Source organism: Zootoca vivipara, chromosome 9, assembly GCF_965207765.1.
Source record: "Zootoca vivipara chromosome 9, rZooViv2.hap1.1, whole genome shotgun sequence".
NCBI lineage: Eukaryota > Metazoa > Chordata > Lepidosauria > Squamata > Lacertidae > Zootoca > Zootoca vivipara.
The window spans coordinates 45,347,799-45,364,237 of record NC_142592.1 but is presented as its reverse complement, the minus strand read 5'-3'; the positions used below and the strand labels follow the sequence as shown (position 1 = coordinate 45,364,237).

Genomic DNA, 16,439 nt, shown 5'->3' with positions numbered 1-16,439 from the left:
TCTGGACATGCCAAGTTGTCATCTTAAGTCTTTATGCCCAATTTTATCCAATTTAATTGTACATGGGGGGCATTACTGTATTCCCCATACCTGTGCATTCTGTAACACAGAGCAATTGAAGCAGAGAAATCTGTTGAAAGTACTCAGTGATTAATTGAGGTGACAAGTACAGCGGTATACTCCTTGACTTTTGAAATTATGAAATGAGAGGCGCTCTGATTAGCAATATCCTGTTGCTGATGTTGCACAGTAAAAGAGGAGTCAGAGCAACTGAAAATTAGTTGCAAGATCATAATTGAATGCTGAGTTGTGATAGCCACATTATAGCACAAGTCAGAAGCCAGAGGCTCTATAGTTCACAAGTTCTAGTTGCTCCTTATATAGGCACAGCCTTTGTTTCAATAATAAGTATTTCACAACACTCACATACAAGCACGCTTTAAAAAAAAAGCAATGTTAAGTGCAATGAGGCATTTTTCTGTGACAGTGGAAAAAATAACTGTCAAGGCTTTCACACAAACTAAATATGGTGTGTCACAATCACATTTGATATGCAGTGCAATCCTATACAGGTTTACTCAGAAGCAAGCTCCAGTGAGTTGAGTGGAACTAATACCCAGGTAAGTAAGCATAGGATTGCAGCCTTAAGTAACTGTTAAAGTCTCTCTCTCCAGGAATCTGAGCTCTTTTGCTTGACATTCAAGTAGTTACTTTTTTGCAGCTGCATGGTACTTGGATGCACTACTTCAGAGTATTCATTTTTAAGTTTAGTTTATTATCCCAGGGTACAGGGCTGCCACCACTCAAAAATATGAACTGCACTATTCACTTGGTGTCAAGCAAGTTCTGCACTAAGGAAATATAAATTGTATCTGCCACAACATGAAAAACATGTGAAAATTTAACTGGCATAAAACTCTTGGTATCAGTGTGGTTGCAAGGGAGGGTCCATAAATTACCTATATTGCAAGGTAAAGGTAAAGGGACCCCTGACCATTAGGTCCAGTCGTGACCGACTCTGGGGTTGCGGCGCTATCTCGCGTTATTGGCCGAGGGAGCCGGCGTACAGATTCCAGATCATGTGGCCAGCATGACAAAGCCGCTTCTGGCGAACCAGAGCAGCACACGGAAACACTGTTTATCTTCCCGCTGTAGCGGTACCTATTTATCTTCTTGCACTTTGACATGCTTTCAAACTGCTAGGTTGGCAGAAGCAGGGACCGAGCAACGGGAGCTCACCCCATCGCGGGGATTCGAACCGCCGACCTTCTGATTGGCAAGCCCTAGGCTCTGTGGTTTAACCCACAGTGCCACCCGCGTCCCTACCTATATTGGAGAGATAGTAGCAATTCTGCCATTTTACGTACAAACAGAAGATGCAACCCAAGACATATGGTTCACATGTTAAGATTATCCCCATATTCTAGCCCTATTGGTTGCAACTGTTAACAAAATTAACTGACTCTTCTTAAAAGTTCCACATCACTTTAAATTTAGACATCATTTTTCCCTTCATGATGAATTGTTCGGCTTTTGCTGCTTTTCAATTCCTAGATTAAATCATTGTATTATTTAACTATTTCCTTCTTCCACTCTTCCTGACTCTCCTCCACAGGACTTGAGGAATGCCAGCTGCAGACCAACAAGTCATTACTAGCCTCTGTATGGTATCAAGAGAAACATTCTTATAACAAGAGGCACGGGAAACCCACGATTGGGCTTTTCTTCTCAGAAGGCTTGCAACTTGTTAACTAGAGAGCCCATGCAAACTTAGATGGGTTCATGGTTACAACAAAAACAGAAGTACCCCTGCAAACAGATTAGGATATTGGGGGATGGGGTACTTCTGCCAAGGCAAAATAGTTTGCATTCAAAGCTAGGAAAGCTATTTGAACAATTGTATTTCTTAAGAATCATGTTTTGCCCTCAAAAGTCTTACCACCCTTTCCCCACACAATCACCATTGCTTAAATACAGAAGTGCAATATGGAGTTAGCAGCTTGCTGCAGCAACACTGTGCATGGCAGGGGTGGAAAAGTGGTATGGAAACCCCACAGTAGTGACAGGCCACTCCTGCCATTACAAGCCAATTGCAGAGTTAAGTCCTAGGACGAGTTGCACTCAAGAGTGAAGCTGATATTAATTAGTTCAGCTTACAGAGTATGGGAACTGGTGCATGGAAATAGCATATTGTGTTATGGGGAGGGGTGTAGATGTGGTTATTAGCTTCAAACTCCATCTGCAGCACACTTAAGCACAATTGGCAGCAACCCAAAGCTTTAAAAGTTTGGAATATATCTTACTCCAAGCTAAATGTAGCATAGTATGCTTTCTGAAACTTGTTTCCTATTACCATGTGTGCAGTACATGCCTTCTCAGCATAGGAAAGAGACAGCATGCCCACAAGGAAAACATTCCAGAAGGAGAACACATTCTTCGTGACCACTCAGTAGAGTAATCCCACTTTAAGATGACAGCAGTGGCTTCAGAGACTCCAGCCCAGCCCTGCTGCTCAAAGGGTTTGGTTTAGAGTTCACCATGTCTCCCTGGGCAACAGGATCTTAAGAGACAGGCCTGGGACATTGCGCAAGATGAAATATTGAAGCAAAAGTTCCTATCCCTGCAGGCTTTGCCTGCTCAGCATAGGAGCCCAAAGTACTGCCAACAATACCTCCACAGCAGCAGATCAGAACCAATAACCAATAATAACCAAGAACCAATAACTAAACGCTTCCCTGCTGTGCCACAGGTGGAAACACTATTTTCATTTACTTAGATTTGAAAGCAAGGATGTCTCTTCTGCTGGTTTTACCATCCCAGTCAAGTTCATGCAAGATGTATGTCAGAGTCAACACCCCTCCCATCTATGATCATGCCTTCTCATTCTTCCACGGACTCTGCAATTTGCATCAATGCTAAGCTTCTTTCTTTTAAAGCACTCTCTCTTCACGGACCTTTCTTCTGTATCATCTTTCTGGTCCACATTTAGGTGCAAAAGCTTGATCCTTGACACAAGCAGCAGTAGACAGCACTATCCCAGGAGCAGACAGAAAAGTAGGGCAGGTGGTTTCTAACGGATCAAGAGCAGGGAGGAGGAGGCTGTTGGCATCCCCCACAAGTGATTTTCTTCCTGAATTGAATTAATTTCTATCTGAGGGACTGGATAGGACCAAAGCAGCTAGAACAGGGGTTCCCAACAAAATTTTCTCGAGGACCCCTCATCGAGCCGCTATTGTGACAAGGACCCCCATTAATTCCTAATCCTAAAATTAAAAACTGAGAGCCAAATTAAGAGTCTTTTTATATTTTATATTTATACGGTTTTTACAGTTCTTCCTCTTCATCTGTAGGCCTTTGTCATTTTAACGAACCACTTTTTAACCAACGGTCCATTTTTAACTACGCGAACTGTAGCTTCCGCGAAAAACAACGCTTTGTTTACAAACACTACTGTTTTGCAAAGAGGCAGCGCATGCCAGGGAGGAGGGAGGGGAATGGAGAAGACAGGGTACCTGCGCAGTAGCGCACAAATGAAGCCGACGCGCGCAAAGCATCTTGGGGAGGTGAGCGTTAGTAGAATGCGCGCGCTGCCTCTTTGCAAAATAGTAGTGTTTGTAAAGCGCCACCTAACGGCATACAGCAGAACTACTGCCTCTATCTAATTCTAGTTTTGCGCTAGACTCTGCTCATGCAGGAAGCGGCCAAAACAAAAAATCTGTTATCATACAAAATATATTTAATATTTTTTTTATTCTAATAGCATCTTGCGGACCCCTCTGGTATAGCTCACGGACCCCTGGGGGTCCCCGGACCACCTGTTGGGAACCACTGAGCTAGAAGAAAGGACTGCAAGGGGTAGGGCGAGACAGAAGGAACCAGCACCGCTCCAACAACATTAGTACTGTCTGGCTCAGTTTGGGACAAGGATCTGCCCTGCCCTCAACAACCTTTTTTTAATAAAAGAAATGCCACTGATCCTGAACTTCTTGTGACCACAAAGGAAACAAGCTGATGATTGTTCATGATCAGGAATCTATGGCTACACCATTGCCTTTTCATGTTGTAATAATAATCCCTCATTTCCTGCTCCATTATGAGTTTTATAAGGTCTGGCAACTTGGCTAAAGTGACAGCTAGTTTCATAGCATAAAGCCAGCCTCAGGCTCTTGGGACTATAACTATTTTTAATCATTAGTTCTAGATAGCAGCAGCAGCAACAGCTCTGAACATTCAGTGTCATCTGAGTATCTTAAGCAACTAAAGCTCTCCAAAATTTCTATACCGATTTATAACCATATACACTGCAACTTTTTAAAAGCCTTGTGATCACCTACTCAGAAATGTTACCTATCCCTTTGGCAGAGCCCTTTGCCATCTGCCAACATTACTTTCCTGGGATGTTCCCTTATCCAAAAGCAAGTGTTGGTCCAACACAAAGGAGAAATGTTGTGCACAAACGCAGACATTCCAGTGACCATTCCTGGCTTAGCCTCCCTTCTTTACTGCATGCCCTTGGACACAAACAAGTAGGCTAAATTGCAGTTGCAAGCTTGCTTTTAAGATACCTAAAGGCCATAAACAGCTTGGGAGCCTCCAATAAAGAAATGCTTGTAATTGGGACTGCTGAAAACATAGGTGAAAGGTAAAAAGTTAGCTAGTCACTTTTCAGCCATGTTTTGTCAAACATTTGTCAAACATTTTGTCAAACAGTTTATGAACATTAGTTAGTACAAGATTCCCTAGACCTGCCTTCCCTCCCCAGTCTGGTACCCTCCATGTGTTGGACTACATCTCCTATTGTTCATGATCATTAGCCATGCTGGTTAGGGCTTTTGGAAATTGTAATCCAATGCATTTGGAAGGCACCAACTGGGAAAGAGTACCTCAACTTTTTGCCCCTCATTTTGGAAAAACATTGTTGAAGACTCCTGCAAGTTGACTGAACATATGGGAAGCAATAGGATGGAGGGGAACTCAAGGAGTAATGGCTCAATTACAGCCAGGAGAAACGAAAAAAGAGCAGTTCAGGGGATGAGAACAGTTTAGGAATAAGATAGAGTAGCTTGGAGGTCTGGGCAAGACTAACTGGAAGCTGGAACAGCAGTGCCTAAAAATACCATTTCTAAGAAATAAAGTTCTTAGTGGGTCTCTCAGCTGTGCTTCCTCATATCAGACAACAAGAATCAGGGCATTAGGGGCTGTATCCAGTGCTTGAGTAGACCCATAGAAATGTATGCCCTTGGCTAACAAAGGTCCACTAATTTCAGTGGGTCTCTTCTGAACAGAACTTAGTTGGATACAACCCATAATACTATTTGTGTTGTATCCAACTTGCTCTTCAAACACGTGTGGAGCAGGTTTGTGCAAGCACACTATTAAACAATATGAAATTTGGAAAAACAGCTACCGTAGTTAAGAGGAAACAAGAAGAAATTTAATGCAGGCTGGAGCCATGGAAGCACCCAAAGGCTTTACTATATATTATTCCCAAGGCTTTCATGATGCATGCTCAAGCAGCTTCAGCTCACTATAGCACAAAAGTTGTCCCTCTTCATTTCTTCTATACTAACCTGAGGGATAACTAAGATACCTAGTCTGTGCACATTAACATCAAGTCTAGACTTTAAATAGCCTGCATAATACTGCACAAAATGAAAAATAAGCCCCACAGTGTAGTCTGGCAATTGCAGCTTCACTCTACTTGAAAGGAACTTCATAGTCAACAGTGGTAAGGAGCAGGGCTTACCTGCTAAGCTAATTGGGTTGAAGGCATTTTCTAACTGATCTGAATAATTTCAAGTCTCACTGTCAAACTGATTAGTGATTATGCTAAATCTATCACTAATAGCATTTTATGGCAATATTAGACATTGCAGCAGTTGTGTGGGTTTAATCTTGGAGCGGCCTCATCACATATATTGGGTGAGGACACATTGATAAGGGGTTCAGCCCTTCCTGAATATCTTGCAGCTCCTCTCCCCAACTGCTTTGCACACAGCGAAGGTGGTATTGGAGTGCTCCTGTGAGAAGGACTCACTCAGACCTCCACCTTTTTACATAGCTAAGTGTATGGAACTGCTACAGCCAAGTCCTTAACTCAACAACAAACAGGAAACTGCTATCTAGCAAAGGAATGCTCTAATTTTAGCTAACCAGCCAAGGGAATAGTTCGTTTGTTTAAAACCCACATTTTCTATTAGCAGTTACTTTGGTTGCATTAAAAGCATCATAATACCAACAGGCTTATGTCTGAAGACACAAGTTTCTCAATTACAACTTCAAAGTTTTTGCTGAAGATCTGTATTCATCCAATGGAAAAAAATGTTGTTTCAATCAGGTGAGTAGATGAAATGTACTATTTTAGAGATACTAAAGATAATCCAAAGAGTTTTGCATTCATCTAAATCTTATCATCAATGCATTTGAATGTGTTTGGAAGAAATTCCCATGAATTTCAAAGGAACTCATTTTCAAGCAGTTAATTAATTTAAAATACTGTCATTGGAAGTAAGTTGGATGAAGTGGTAGCCTGGTACAAAAGTTAGCGAACTCATGAAAGATTGCACATTCTGTATTTAAGAGTTGCAGCAACCTCTTACAAGAGCAGTAGGTCAGTAGAACTTTTAGAATCTTTGGGTTCCCAAACTACAAGTGGTCGACAAGTTTTATTCAAGTGGCCCAGTATGTCTAAAAATACAATTAAAATCATACACCATCTCGCATAGCACATTACAATTGCTCTAAAAGGCAGGAGAATCATTAAGAAGAGAAGAGTTTGGATTTGATATCCCGCTTTATCACTACCCAAAGGAGTCTCAAAGCGGCTAACAATCTCCTTTCCCTTCCTCCCCCGCAACAGACACCCTGTGAGGTGGGTGGGGCTGAGAGACTTCAGAGAAGTGTTACTAGCCCAAGGTCACCCAGCAGCTGCATGTGGAGGAGCGGAAACGCAAACCGGCAAGGGCGTACCCACCACGGGGCAAGTTAGGGCAGCTGCCCTACTCTAGAAGCCAGCTGCCCCCCCCCACAAGGGCGTACCCACCGCGGGGCAAGTGGGGGCCGCAGGCTGCCCCTCCCTAGAAGCAGGGCTGGTGGGCAGAGGTGGAGCACAGCCCGGCGGAGCGCGAGTTCGCCATTCCCGCCGTGACGTGCCGCGCCCTCCCTCCAGCTCCCCGCCGCGCCCTCAGGCAAGGCCAAGCACGGCGGGGAACCAGGGAGCGCTGCGCGGTGGGCGGGAACGCTGAACTCGCGCTCCGCTGGCCTCCGCCCACCAGCCCTGCTTCTAGGGAGGGGCACAGCCCGGCGGAGCGTGAGTTCGCCGTTCCCGCCCGCTGTGCTGCGCCCTCCCTCCAGCTCCCCGTCGCGCCCTCAGGCAAGGCCAAGCGCGGCGGGGAACCAGAGAGTGCGGCGCGGCGGGCGGGAACGCCAAACTCGTGCTCCGCTGGGCTGGGCTCTGTCTCCGCCCACCAGCCCTGCTTCTAGGGAGGGGCACAGCCCAGCGGAGCGCGAGTTCGCCGTTCCCGCCCGTCGCGTCGCGCCGCGCTCTCCCTCCAGCTCCCCGTCACGCCCTCAAGCAAAGCCATGCACGGCGGGGAACCAGGGAGTGCGGCAGGGGGGCCTTCCTGCCCTGGCGAACTCCTGCCTTGCTGCCCCCTTTCCTGGCGCAGCGGCGGCTGCACTATTGCCGGCGCCTCCCCAGCTTTCCTCTCTGTGACAAAGGCGCCCGCCTTTGGCCAGGGTCTTTTCGATTGGGCCATCGCGAGGCAGCGGGAGGAGCTTGGCTCCGTCATCTGCCCGCATGCAAAACCGTGCAGGGGTCGGCAGTTGCTGAGAACAGAGTCGCAAGGAGAGAGGGGCGTCTGCGCGGTTCCAGATCTCTCTTTCTCTCTCTCTCTCTCAATCTCTCTCTCAATCTCCCAGCTGGAGGTTGCGCCACGGTGCGCTCTGTCGGGCTGTGCTCCGCCTCTGCCCATCAGCCCGGCGCCTCTGACTGCACTTTCCCCGACCACTTTGTGGCCCCTCCCCTTCCGTGCCTTGGCGCCTCCCCTTGCCCCCCCCCTAGTTTTGATCCTGGGTACGCCCATGCAAACCGGTTCCCCAGATTACGAGCCTACGGCTCTTAACCACTACACCACACTGGCTCTGCCAAGGCCCTCAGCAATGTTCAAGTGGTCTCAGAGGGGAAAGAAAATTATTTTAAAAAATCCTTCAGTAGCACCTTAAAGACCAACTAAGTTTTTATTTTGGTATGAGCTTTCGTGTGTGCATGCACACGAAAGCTCATACCAATAAAAACTTAGTTGGTCTTTAAGGTGCTACTGAAGGAATTTTTTTATTTTGTTTCGACTCAGACTAACACGGCTACCTACCTGTAATCAGAGGGGAAAGGTTTGGGAACCACTACTACCATAGACTAATGAAAATTGGTACTGGGATCCATGTTGTTTAAACTGGCCTAGCAGAATCCAAGGCAGGCAATAAAAATTGTACTGTATGCAGAACCATTTGGATCCTCTTGTTCAACCTCTCTCAGAGCCCATGCCTAATTGGTGTATGGATAACCAATTCAAGATAACCCTATATACCGGTAGCATACCGTCTTAGTCTTGGGTAAAAGCATGAGTGTGCTGTGACTTTTCCCATTTCCTCAAAATACACAGGGAAGCAGTGTTTGTAGGATACCAGAAGCTTAAAGGGAGAGTGAGAGAACTTTGCCATGGTCTATCGTGGAGAAAATATAGCCCCATCCCCATTCCACAACAACATAATGGTTCCTTCAATACAAATCAACAGCAAAGGCAAATGTCCAGAAAGATGAGGACATATCCCAAAGGGCTGGCCATGAAAGGAGTAATCTAAAATTAGGTATTGGTACTAATAATGTGTAATTTGTTTAGCTTCTAGGGATCAGTCTGTAATTGTATGTAACCACAAGCGGTCCATGTACTCTTGCCACCAAGCCTTTAGCCACTTCTTTCCATGTCCTTTTGTCACATATGTCATACGGGGAGGGGTGCTTCAAGTCAAGGTAAGAACAAAATCATCTTAAGATTCACAGTCAACAAGAACCATGTTACTTCAGGCAATCCAGTACTATTACATTTCAGCCTGCATAGATAGGAGCTATTGACAGTGAACACACATCAGATCAGAGAAGACATTTGCCTAAAAGCTGATAGCTGGCAGTAGTTTGCATATAAACATGGCACAACTAGATCTAAGCTACCGAGTCTGTTCATGCCATGAAAGGTCTCCACATGAAAAAAATGCCCAAATTATGATTTACATCTATGAAAATAGGCAATCTTGTTAAGGTGGAGCTATGCTATTTTCCTTAGCTCTGTTACCAAGCTGGATGTGTGGAATTTTGATAGCTCAGAGCAGTTTGGCAGGAATATGGCAACTAAGTATCTAAATTGCTGCTTCATAAGGAAATTGCTTTGTGGGATCTGGCCCAAGTACTAAGCAGCATCTTCCAAAAAGGAGGACTACTCTTACGGCACTAGAAAATCTTACAAGTAACCATTGTTGGAGTGCCTATACCTCCCAGGACTTCTCTGGGAGATTTCATCCTATTATGGCCTCCTAGACAAGAAATATATGTAATCCTGTGCATGATAGATAGGAGTAGAAAGTTGGGGGGAAACCATGTAGATCATCATTTGTCCAAGTCATCTTTTAGAAAGTAAATAATTATAAGTCAGATTTTTAGGGTGGGTTATGTCACACTCTATGTGAGTGACATTTTGGGTGCATCATTGACAAACAATTTTTGCAGAGACCGGTTAGAATAAAGATACTCTGAAATATGGTCCCTTTTACTAATAGTGCACATTTGCCCCAGGCTCAAAAGAGAAACTTGCATTATCTTCCATGCCTGCCTGTTTCTGGCCTACCTGAACAACTGCCGTGTCCAAATACATGAAATAAATTTAGATACAGCTCAAGGTAAATAGTGCAAGCCCTCACCAGCTACAAACTGGAGGCTGAGCTATGCCCTTTCAGCAGCAGTTTCCAGTTATAGATTTTTCTGAAAAGCAGATATAAAATGACCAGGATCCAAAACTAACATAAGTGTAATTTAAAAAGTGGGGAAAAAAATCTAGCAAATGTGGAAGTTATTTTAGGGTACTCATGCACCCTTCCAGGTCATGGGCTCCTTTGTGTGGTACTTCGCAAGGTACAAAGGACTGCTGCCAGACCGGAAGTTTTACCCTCCCTCATGCATGTTCAGAAGCACTTTTCACTCATGTACTCAAAGTGGGTGGGAAGTTGAATCTTGGTCAAAGATTTCTGCCAGAATTCAACTGTTTAAGATAAAACTTACATAACACCACAAAACAAAACAAGCTCTCTCTCTCTCTCGATGTATGTATATATACAGTATATATATATATATATTCCTACCAGCAGCATCTTGACATGGTACAATAGTAGCACAAAACACTTAAGATTTGGTCACATAATAGTAAAAAAAAACCACTAAAAACTGGCAATCAACTAGTACATGAGATGTGAAGAGAATAGATCCAGCATATTTTTCAAGACTCTCCCTCTTTTTAAATTTACATTTCAATATTGTGGATTAAAAAATACATAGGCCAGCATAAAACAAAAAATTAAATGTTACCACGTTAATTGCAAACCTCCAGGTTAGATGGTTTGCATGCTAACTAAATCCATCTTAGTACATTATCAAGATGCCCAGTGTTAGAAGCTGGAGCAGGAATGTTAGAAGCAATGTGGCTCCTGCGACCTAGGCTGTGGGCACCAAAACAAAATGTCTAGGTGCATTGTTTGTTTGTTTTTTTGCTGCCCTGCTACCAGACCAGGCAGCCCCATGGGGGGGGGGAGCTGCCTAGGGAATCAGGGGGCCTGCAGGGTAGCACGTCTTTTGCTTCCACTCTACCCTGCCAAACACCAGATTCACCCCAGCATGGCAGCATTGAAACAAAAAAAGGGTGGTTTTTCCTGCTGCACCGCTGGGCATATCAGGTGTTTGGCGGGAGTGCCCGGCAGATCAGGCAGGCGGACATGCTAGGCGCAAAGCATGCCTCCTTGATATCTCCATCAAGTTGCTAGGCGCAAAGCATGCCTCCATGCTAGGCGCAAAGCATGCCTCCTTGATATCTCCATCCAGTTGCAGAAGGCCAGTTGCCAGTCAGTCGCCCAGCTAATTTTGAACACTGAATGCCCATTATGGCAAATGCTCCAGCATATATTCCATTATTTAATAAATGGCATCCAATTCTTCTCAAAAGTCAACTATTACTTCTTCCTTCCCCCAAGTATTTGTAACTCCTAGTAACTCCAAGACTTCCTCTTAAGAGAGCACTTATGACAGTATTTTGCAATGCAAGATTAAAGGCTCCAAGTGTAGCTCTTAACAGAGGAATTTTGGAACGTTAAGGGAGACATATCCAAAATCAAGATTAGCTCCTTTACAAGGAGGAAGGAGAACAGAATTCAGGTTCTGCATGAAGGGAAATAATCTGAAGCTATCAAAGACAAGACTAACATGTACCAAAGTTAACTCTCAAAACTGCAGTGAGAATGTAATGTGCTACTCTCCCTTCACATCCAACCCTAAATTCAAATCAAACTCTCTGGAAGATTAACAGGAGTTCATGGAACACAGGACTTTTAGGTCACATGCTGCCCATGCACGCCACAGCAGTAAGCATAACAAATTAAATAAGAAGACTGTACTGTGCAAAAAGCCTGCCTCAATTTAGGCTAGAAAAATAAATAGCAGTTAAGTGGGCATGCTTGTTCACTCACTGGTCACTTCTGGCTCTCAAATTAACTCAGACTTAAGGAGATCCCCAGTGTTAGTCATACATGGATTAGACCTGTGAAATCAAAGGACAAAATTACTTGTCTCCCGATTTCAACATGTATATTCTAAGTATGACTAACATTGGATATTACCCTTAGTTTCTAGTCGTCCCCATCCTTGGAAACCTCAAACACACAGGTAAGGCTTGCATGGGTGACTGCCCTCTAGACAGCTTCTTTTGCTGTTACATTTCAGACAATTTTACCTTTTATTCAAAGTACTGAACTTTCAGACCAAGTTATATCTGACTTGGTATGCTGCCCCTTTAGTCTGAATCCAAATCTTTCAAAAGCTAATTTGGGCATGTTTAACTGATCCTGTGTAAATTCTTCTACAAATCATCCTATCTGCTCCGGACTCTTGGAGAGGAAGGATGGGGAATAAATATCCAGAGTTTCAAAAAGTAGATTGGATTGATCCAAGGTGCAACAGGAAGCAAATCTGGGGCTGCAGTAAAGGATGAACACTCCCTTGGTCACCTGTGGCGGTTAATCATTACAGTGGTACCTCGGTTTATGAACACAATTGGTTCCGGAAGTCTGTTCATAAACTGAAGCGAACTTTCCCATTGAAAGTAATGGAAAGTGAATTAATCCATTCCAGATGGGTCCGCGGCGTTCGTAAACCGAGGTGTTCATAAACCAAGGTTCCACTGTACCTACATTTACTGAGGGACCTCCCCACTGTTGAAGGTCATCATAGCTGAGGGGTGACAAATCTCCAGCCCTCCAGATGTTGTTGAACTACAGCTCCCATCATTCACAACCAGTGGCCATGCTTGCTGGGGCTGATGGGAGTTGGGACATAGCTGTCCATCCTGCCTTTTTTGTGGGAAACTCCCTTATTCCAAGCCACAGCTGTCAGCCTTCCCTTTTTTTGATGGAAATTCCCTTATTCCAGCGCCATTTCCCACTGCTATCCTGGATTGTTAGATATACCGTAGACTGTCCCCAGGACAGGTGAGGCTGCTGCTGATCCCTTATTTTCAAATCTGAAAGTTGACAGCTATGGTTGGGAATCCAGCAATGTCTAGAGGGCCACAGCTTCCACACACCCATCATAGCACTGGCGTGCAGAGGACTACAAACATATTTCTCATTGCCCCGTATCAATGGAAAGAAATATTGTGGGGGATATAATAACTGGGTGTGTCTATAACACTGTTTTGCATTAGACAAGGCAGTAGCAAGGAGGTTGCACTTGTAACTATTACTGCAACCAGTCAAGAACCACAAGGAGGACTCAGGGTAACATGGGAACATAGGCAGCTACCTTATACATAGTCAAGAACATTGGTCCATCTAGCTCAGTACTGCCCACACGGACTGGCAGAGACTCTTTCAGACTGGGAACATTTCCAGCCCTATATGGAATTTCTGGAATTTGAATCACAACCTTTTTCTGCAAGCAAGGCAGATGCTCTACCACTTGAGCCACACACCCTCCTAGTTCTACATCAACACAAGCTTTCTCCTGAGCAATTATTTCCAAAAGCTGCGGTACATTAATATGCCTAATTTTCCCTCAAAGACTGACAGAAACAAGCCAGCTCACATCAACCACTAACATGATACTTTTGGGCTCAAAATGGCAGGCTAATTGTATTGGCCCTCCAAGACATTCACATAGATAAGTGACTAGAACTTATCTCAATTACTTCATTTCAGTTGAATACACAAGTATAACATCATAGCTCCCGACAGCAAGTCCATGAGTCAGAGAGTATTAGCCAGTGCAAAGGTTTGCAGCTTTCACTGGAGTGGCAAAGATAAGAAACTATAGCATTTTTTCACCTGGTGACTAATAATGTATCTTTATACAAGCAGTAACTGATTACGCAGTCATTACTTTGGATTCTGTTGTGTCACACCTATGCTTAAGGGAAGAAACAAAATTTTTAAGAAGTTGTAGAAGTGTGTTAATCTGAGGACCAAGGTTCATACATTCTCTTCTGCAGAAAGGAGAGTAGATCCTCATCCTATTTAGCCACAGCATTGGGTTTTTTTTTTTTACCTATGCAGTTCACACTAGAGTTTCATCACGGTAGAATCATTAGTCTCAGATGCACATGTTAGCATTAACAGCCAAGTTTTGTTGCGGCTATTTGCAAGGTAATTATACTGCGAAACAAACAAAACTTTTGTTTCCAGTTCAGATGCTACTTTTTGAAAATGCAAGTCACATCTTGCTTGCCAGCAGCACACAAGTCTGACAGATCGGTAAAATCCTGAATCTTTGGGGGAGTCCTTATTTCTCAGGCATGCCTGCAAGTCACACCTGCATGTTACTTATATCTAGTCTAGAAGGATGCTGCTGCTGTCTACAAATAGGCCTCTTCTACAAATAGGGGCTTCTTTTTCAAAACAGACTCCACTCTCCAGGTATACATTGGTTGGAAGTAACTTAGAGTCACAGATTATACACAGAAAGGAAGTAAAGGCAAGACAAAGAGCAAAATGAAAAAGCAGACACTGCGGGGTGTGTGTGTGTGTGTGTGTGTGTCTCTATGGGCATTAGCACTCTCCTTATATCAATTAAGTACTGAAACTAGCAAGTACAGTAGTTGTGCTCTACAAAAAGGGATGTCCAAAACAGGCAGGCAATACAGATCCCCAATACTCTCTACCACAAATAGAGGTCTGAAAGATAGCAACAATCATCAAGGCACAAGAGCAAAAAAGAGCCCACTTTTAAAAATCCTTGCTTCACAGTTATCGCAATGCTTAGAGCCAACTGGAGTATTTCCCCAATAGCAACAATGGTCACAGGAGAATATTCTAGAAGTAGCATGCCTCTGTTTCCCACTTTCCACATTCAACTAATAAACACATGAGCAATCTTGTCTCATTTATTTTTCCTTTTCACAAGTTGCTCCTTCCAGATACAGACCCTGGACTGCTGGACTCTTGTTTGTACCACCCTGCCAAAGGGAAATAAACGCCCGTTGTTGCTTAATCAGGGCATTTCACCGCCTTTTATTCAAAGGAAGTTGGCGGAACACAGAGGAGAAGTTGGTCCCATTTGAGAACGGGGGCAGCTGCAAAATCTACCAGAGACTCTCTCTTGCAAGCTTCGTCTTGCCCCGTCGCTCCCTCCTCCCCCTTTCCTGGCTTGACTAAGGCAGCGCCAACTGAATGAGGAAGTCAAGCTCCGCGGGCGGAAGCCAAGCCCATTGCAATGTCTGCAACAAGGTTGTCAGCCCGTGACTCAGGCGGGAGCCCTGACAGCTGCCAAGCGGTCTACTGCCCGTTACTTCCCAGCTTTGTTTTTTTATATATATAAAAGGGGGGAGGGGCAGGAAATCCTTAGATGATTAAAGGGTGCAACCCCAGCTACAAACCGAGGAGAGAGAACGAGCAGGTTTAATCTCTTGCAACAAGAGCAGGATATAGTAACAGGCAGCAGTGGATGAGAGAAGACGCGATCAGCTGCTTTCTCAGAGAGGCAAGAGGCAGGAGTCTTAAAGCCATTTCCCCTGCAGGGTCGTTGGGCTTAGGGGCGGTGGGGGGGAGGGGAAAGAGGAATGGGGGGAGGGGTAGCACAGGTAGCCGGTGCGGCAAGGGAAGGATCCTGTGCGTGGCAATTGCACAGCGTTCCTCCACCGCAGGCGGAAAGGAAGCCAAGAGATGAATGCTGCACCTTCCCCCACCCCGCTTCCACCCCTCCAAAGCCGATGCCCCAACAGTGGGTGGCACTTCCTGGGCTTGCAGCCCGCCTGGCAGAAGAAAGGCATTCTAGAAGTTAAGCCACACCCGCCCGCCTCGCAATGAACCTCAACCCGCCGGCGCCAAACTGAAAGCCAAGCGCCATCTCTCGCGTGTTTCCCGTCCCGCGCCGTCCCTGAAGCAGGATTTCACCTGAGTCTGGCCAAAGCCCGGGAGGTTGGGGGGTGGGGTGGGCGAACCGCCGCGGCTCCTGCTCCTCGCTGTGGGAAGACTAGACTCGGTACCCGGCACCTTCAGAGAGAGTCGCAGCGCCCCACCCGCCGCGCTGTTCCAGCTTCAACGCCTCACACTCACCGGCAACAGCGAGGTTTCAAGCCGGGAGGGAGCGGCCGCGGCTAAGGACAGCAACACCCACCTGCTGTACTGCGGGCCAATAAAAAGGGCAGTTTGCTCTGACTGAGCTCCAGCTCCCGCCAATGGCGACGCAAGAGGAGGGCGGTGCTGCTAAAGAAGGCGTAGGGCGCTTTCTTTTTTTTTTAATCTCCTCAACTGACGCCTCAACCCCCGCTCTCATATTAGCCCGCCTTCTCATCCTCCTAGCAGAAATGGGCTCAGCCAATGCGCCCTCCTTCAGAGTGGAGCGTAGACTGACACGTCGGACAGCCAATAGGCGCACCGAGAAAGGGTAGGGCCCTTTGTGGGCCTATCTTGAACGTTTCCCTGGCTGTTCTGAGGCGTGGCAGCAAGGAGTGGAGTGGCGGCGAGGGAGAAATCCCTGCCATCCATTTTCAGCCCCATTAACCTACCCTGATTAGGAACAAAACAGTGGGCACTCGCCAGTTCTCCTGTGCATGCTCAAGCAGAAGTAAACCCTACTGTATTTAGTAGGGCTCTCTCCAAGACTGGCCCTTAAACATTTAAAAGCATGTACTCAG

The 16,439-nt window shown here is 45.4% G+C and overlaps 1 protein-coding gene across 2 annotated transcripts in view; it reads right to left on the bottom strand.

Moving 5' to 3' along the window:
- MYH9 (myosin heavy chain 9) overlaps positions 1-15,834 on the bottom strand; it is a 75,237-nt gene extending 59,403 nt beyond the window's left edge. Inside the window, exon 1 of one of the 2 annotated variants that reach the window (XM_035128408.3) lies at positions 15,697-15,834. The gene's annotated coding sequence lies outside the window, so the exon portion shown is untranslated. Of the gene's footprint in view, positions 1-14,728; positions 15,116-15,696 lie in introns of those variants that run through there. The other variant, XM_088676697.1, reaches the window with a different exon arrangement.
- Positions 15,835-16,439: the final 605 nt, after the last annotated feature.